The sequence below is a fragment of the Arachis duranensis genome, chromosome 3 (assembly GCF_000817695.3).
Source record: "Arachis duranensis cultivar V14167 chromosome 3, aradu.V14167.gnm2.J7QH, whole genome shotgun sequence".
Lineage (NCBI taxonomy): Eukaryota > Viridiplantae > Streptophyta > Magnoliopsida > Fabales > Fabaceae > Arachis > Arachis duranensis.
Window position 1 is genome coordinate 95049600 of NC_029774.3, and position 5936 is coordinate 95055535.

At 40.7% G+C, this 5936-nt stretch overlaps 1 non-coding gene across 1 annotated transcript; it reads left to right on the forward strand.

Moving 5' to 3' along the window:
• Positions 1-2240: 2240 nt before the first annotated feature.
• Positions 2241-2346, forward strand: LOC127746123 (small nucleolar RNA R71). The gene has a single exon (XR_008007743.1). It is a non-coding gene; the product is annotated as a small nucleolar RNA R71 (small nucleolar RNA).
• Positions 2347-5936: the final 3590 nt, after the last annotated feature.

Below are 5936 nucleotides of genomic sequence, written 5' to 3' on the forward strand. Positions count from 1 at the left end.
TCCTTATTTAAAAATTGAAAAAGATAGAACGAGGAGGGAACTCCACCACCTTTTACTTATTGGACTGCTTATGTCCCTTTATTTCCTTTGTCTTGAGATCCTTCTTGATTGCTCGAATCCCCATTTCCTTTGCGCTTCCCGATCAGATTTTTCCAAAAACCAGCATCTTCTATCTTCTTCTTCAATGCTTCCTTCTGTTGTTTCACCTTCCCCTCCTCTTGTTCTGTTAGGTCTTTGCAAACTGTATCATATCTTGGGATGGTAGGGTACAAATTATGCATATGCCCAGCCACATAAGTCAACTTGGCCTGAGTGCTTATGCTAAACTCTTCCCGGTGTAGTTGTCGTCCTTCATTAAGCACATTGAACTCGTTGAATACTTTCATCTGAGTTAACTGACGTTGGTTGAGTTCTTGAAGGCATTTATCTTGATGCTCTTGCCTTTCAGTTACTTGATTAATGGCTTGGGTGAGCTGGGAGTAATGCTCCTGTTGCTACTCCATTTGGTTTCTTTCCGTGCTTGTTTCTTCTATCAGTGCCTTATTGTGCTCTTCCCTTGATTTTTTATTTTCTTGATCTGCTTCTTGTGAGGGTTTGAAGACATTGAAGGTGAGTTGTTCATCATGTATCCTCAATATTAGTTCTCCTCACTCCACATCTATAAGCGCCCTGGCTGTGGCTTAGAATGGTCCCCCAGGATGATGGGATGGATGTGATTCTCTTCCATCTCCAAGATAACAAAGTCTGTGGGAAGGAAGTAGTTCCCAACCTTCACTAACACGTTTTCAACCACTCCTATTGCCTGTTTTTGAGTTTTGTCAGCCAATTTGATGATTATGTCCGTGGGCGTTAGCTCATTGATTTGAAGCTTTTTCATGAGGGATAGAGGTATTAAGTTGATGCTTGCTCCCAGGTCACAGAGTCCTTTATCAATCATTGTTTCTCTTATAGCATAGGGGATGTGAAAACTCCTTGGGTCCTTCCATTTTGTAGGTGGCTCTGTTTGAATGAGAGCACTGCACTCCTTATTCATCACTATTGTCTGCCCACCCTTCAGTGAACTCTTTTTGGTTAGCAGCTCCTTTACTTGATGTATGAGGGCATCTGCTGGAGAGCCTTAATGAACAGTATGTTTACATGAAGATATGCAAACATGTCGAGGAACCTTGAATACACTCTCCTTGCTACACCACCCTTGAGCCTTTGGGGAAAAGGTGCATATGGGTTCAGGGTCTCCTCCTTTTTTAGCTCCTTCCTGTGTATGGGATTGGGTGCTTGATTTCTCTCTTCATGCTTTTCCTTTGGATTGTCTTGAAAGTGTTCTGTTTGTGTGTTTACTTCTTCCACAATCATCTTGTCACTTATAGTGATCATTTTGCATTCTTCCCATCTTACTTTCTTTGTTTCTCCTCTTGGATTCTTCTCTGTGTCACTTGGGAAACTATCAGTAGGCTTGGGAAACTGTTGAGATAGATATCCCACTTGGGACTCCTGCCTCTTGATGGTGTCTCCCTAGTTTTTGATATTGGCTTGCACTTCATCCTTGAATACTCTGTTGTCTTGGACTTCCTTACATATACCTTCAAGTAGAGTCTCAATTCTGGAGAGTCTGTCTTTGGTTAGTGATGGTGGGTTGGGGTTAGGAGGTTGAGAGTGGTCATGTTGGTTTTGATATGGATGTTGAGAAGGGTGGTTAGGTGGGTGTTGATATGACCTCTGTGAGGGAAGTTGGTGAGTTGCATTGTTGTTGGGATTGTGGTTGTGGCATCTCTGGTCTTGGTCTTGTTGATTTTCCCACCCAAAATTAGGGTGGTTCCTCCAACCAGAATTATAAATTTTGGAGTATGGATCATGGGTCTGCCTGGGTGAGTTCCCAACATAGTTGGCTTGTTCCCAGTCACCTTCTTCTCTTGTATTCACTCCTTCTTAAGCTGGTGATGAAGTGGTGATTGCTGCAACTTGGTTCTCTTCCATCTTCTTAGTAAGATTAGCTAACTGCGTGGTGATCATCTTATTTTGAGCCAGCAGTGCTTCCATATGGTTCAGCTCCATCACTCCTCGAGTGTTGCTCCTTTCAGAAGCATAGAAGTAGTCATTCTCAGCTACAGTCTCAATGACATCTATGGCTTCTTCAATGGTTTTCTTCTTGTTTAGAGACCCCCCTGATGAATGGTCTACGGCCTTCTTTGATTCGTAAGAAAGACCTTCGTAGAAGATGTGCAGTTGAACCCATTCATTGAACGTGTCTGGTGGGCACCTTCTTGTTAAGTCCTTAAACCTCTCCCATGCCTCATAGAGAGTTTCACCATCTTGTTGCCTGAAGGTTTATACCTTAGCTCTCAACCTGTTGATTCTTTGAGGAAGGTAGAATCTCGCCAAGAACTTGTTCACCACATCTTTCTAATTTGTTAAAATCTCATTCGGGAAAGATTCCAGCCATTTAGATGCTTTGTCCCTGAGTGAAAAGGGGAACAAAAGCAATCTATAGACATCTGATGAACACCATTAGACTTCACAGTGTCACATATTCTTAGGAAGGTGGTTAGATGTTGGTTAGGGTCTTCTTGGGCGCTTCCTTCGAATGAACAGTTGTTCTGAACAAGGGTGATGAGCTGGGGTTTTAGTTCAAAGTTATTGGCATGTATGGTTGGCTTTTGGATACTACTTCCACAATTTCTTGGGTTTGGATTGATGTACGAGCCTAGAACCCTTCTGTCTGGCCCAGCATGATTCACAGGGCCTTCTCTGGCATGGTTGTGAGCTTCTCTTTCATGGTTGTTTTCCAGGTTCTCCTCCATGTTTGTTTCAAAATACTCCTCCTCTTCCTCAACACCAACGACTCTTTTCCCTCTTGCTTCTCTCCTTAATCTAAGGAAGGTCCTCTCAGGTTCCGAATCAAAGGAAGTTGAAGCTCTACTTCTTCTTCCTGTCATACAACTAACAAAGCCCAGAACAAGAAAGAAGATGAAGAGATTATTCTTGTTAGAGCGGCTGTAAAATGTGAGTGGTGCAAATTATCAAACAGTTAGTGGATTAGTGAACAAAATTGTAAATAACAACAAAAAAAAGAAAACAAAGAGGGGAGAGGGGAGAAGGAAAGAAAATAACTGAAATTGAAGGTAAATGACTAGATAAAATAAACAAGCAAAAGAAAAATGCTCAATCTAGTGATCTTCTAACTTAATCATTGTCGATACAAAATCAATCCCCGACAACAGCGCCATAAAGTTGATGCATGGAAACTTGTCTCTCAACAAATTTCCCTTCGGCAAGTATACCGAACTGTCATCATGTAAAAACTCACAATAGAGTGAGGTCGAATCCCACAGGGATTGATTGGTCAAGCAATTTTAGTTGGAGGAATGCTCTAGTTGAGCTAAGAAGAAATTGAGTTGAGAGTTGCAGAAAATTAAATAGCGGGAAAGTAAATTACAGAAAGTAAATTGCAGAATCTTAAATGGGGATTTGGGGAGATGAACATAAAGATAAATGGCAGAAAGTAAAGAGAATGGGTAAGATCAGAAATGGGGGATTCATTGGGCTTAGGAGATGTTGCATTCTTTGAATCAAGTTCATTCTCATCTCTTCCTCAATCAATGCATTAATTGATCTCTTTGGCAATCTTAGATGATTGGATCCCAATTCCTTGGCAACCCAATCTCTCTAAGCTTGAACAATTGCCCAATTCCTTGATTTAATTGCTCATGGGAAGATATGAAGTATGGTCACTGATTATACCACATGTATTTCCAAATCAAAGTGTTGCGAGGATTAATGTCATTATATCTGTCCAAACCCCAATTTGGTCCAACATGAGAAAGCATTTCTAGCATGATCTCCTCATCCCTTTTCCAAGGCTCAGAGGAGATCCAATTATGGAGAGTTTCTTTTCCAAGACAACTAACCAACTGATTTAAGATCGAAAGCTTTCTAGTAAATCAAGAGAAAAGAAAGAAGAAGAAGAATGAAAACTATAATTGATCCATCAAATTATAACAGAGCTCCCTAACCCAATAAAAAGGGGTTTAGTTGTTCATAGCTCTGGAAATGGAAGATGATAGAGAAGAGTACATTCTTAAGCAAACTAGAAATTGCAGAAAAGTAAATATACAAAGTGTAGTTCTCCAAAATGTCCCTCTCCTTTCTAGTTCAAAACTACTCCTATATATATTACTCTTTCTTGATCTTCTAGTCAGTTCTTCAAGTCTTGAGATATGGGCCTTTGATCTTAAGATGAAGCAGTTACAATCTTCAGTGGGCTCAGCTTTGCTTGCAGAAAAAGTGTGAGTAAGGCATGGGTGGACGTTAGTTAGGACGTTAGTGGTGTTAACGTTAAGTGAAAATGTAGGTTCGAGAACATTAGTGACGATCACCTTTTTCACTAACGCTCCAAACCAAATTGATCCACGTTAACTTCAACGTTAGTGGCACTAACGTGACCACTAACGTTACCTCTTGGTCCTTCGTAAACGTTATTGGCATTCACCTTTACCAATAACGTTGCTCTTTACTTCTTTTTCCCATGTTAGTGATCCACGTTAGTTACACCAACGTGGCCCTTAACACGGGCATGCCCAAGCTTCGAGAGCTTTAGTGACACTTACCTTTGTCACTAACGTTTCAAACTCCCCTTCCTTCCACGTTAATGCCTCACGTTAATTGCATTAATATGGCCACTAACGTGGTGGTGATTGCCATCTCCAACATTAGTGACAAAGGTGAGTGTCACTAACGTTGGCCTATCATTCCTTACTCCATGTTACCCTTCACGTTAGTGGTCTTAACGTGACCACTAACATGGGCAATATTGGCTTAGTCCAACGTTAGTGACAAAGGTGAGTGTCACTAACATTGGCGATAGCTTTCTCCTCCCATGTTAGAGTCCACGTTAATTGGATTAACGTGACTCTTAACGTGGCTAAGTGTGTCCTTTTTGGAGCATTAGTGGTATTCACTTTTACCACTAACGTTGGAGCTCCCCTTTTCCTCCACGTTAGCTACCACGTTAATGTAATTAATGTGGCAACTAACGTGGGCTATGATGGCTTCGAAGGCGTTATTGGCGATCACTTTTTCCATTAACACTACAAGCTTATTCCCATTCCACGTTAGTGGTCACGTTAATTAGATTAACGTGGCTGCTAACGTGGCTCCTTCTTGCTTCTTTTTTCCTGAAATCAAGCAAATAGAGTGCATCAAAGCTCTGTTCCAAGTCATGAGATCATGCATTATCCATTTTATCATTCAATTCCTGCATAATTCTCATGAAATCATGTAAAGTTCACAATGTTTGCTTGAATTAAGATGTAAGTGTATATCTACCCAAAACTTGCTTATTTACTAAGAAATTGCATGAAACTACCCTAAAACAGTAAAAAAAGGTCAGTGAAAATGGCCAAGATGAATTGGCATTACAAACCTAAAGAAAATATAAAATAACAATGGAAAATGGAAATTTAACATAGATAAATAAAAATTGGGTTGCTTCCCAATAAGTGCTTTTTTAATGTCAATAGGTTGACAGTGAGCTCTCATAGAGCTTCACAAATGTTCAGAGCATGGTTGGGGCCTCCCAACACCAAACTTTGAGTTTGAATGTGGGGGTTCTGTTTGACTCTGTATTGAGAGAAGCTTTTCATGCTTCTTTTCCATGTGTACAGAAGGAGATCCTTGAGCCTTAAACACAAGGTAGTCCTCATTCACTTGAAGGACTAACTCTCCTCTGTTAACATCAATCACAGCTTTTGCTGTGGCTAGGAAGGGTTTGCCAAGGATGCTGGATTCATCCTCATCCTTCCTAGTGTCTAGGATTATGAAGTCAGCAGGGATGTAAAGGCCTTCAACCTTTACCAAGACATTCTCTACAAGTCTATATGCCTGTTTCTTTGATTTGTCTGCCATCTCTAGTGAGATTCTTGCCGCTTGTACCTTAAAGA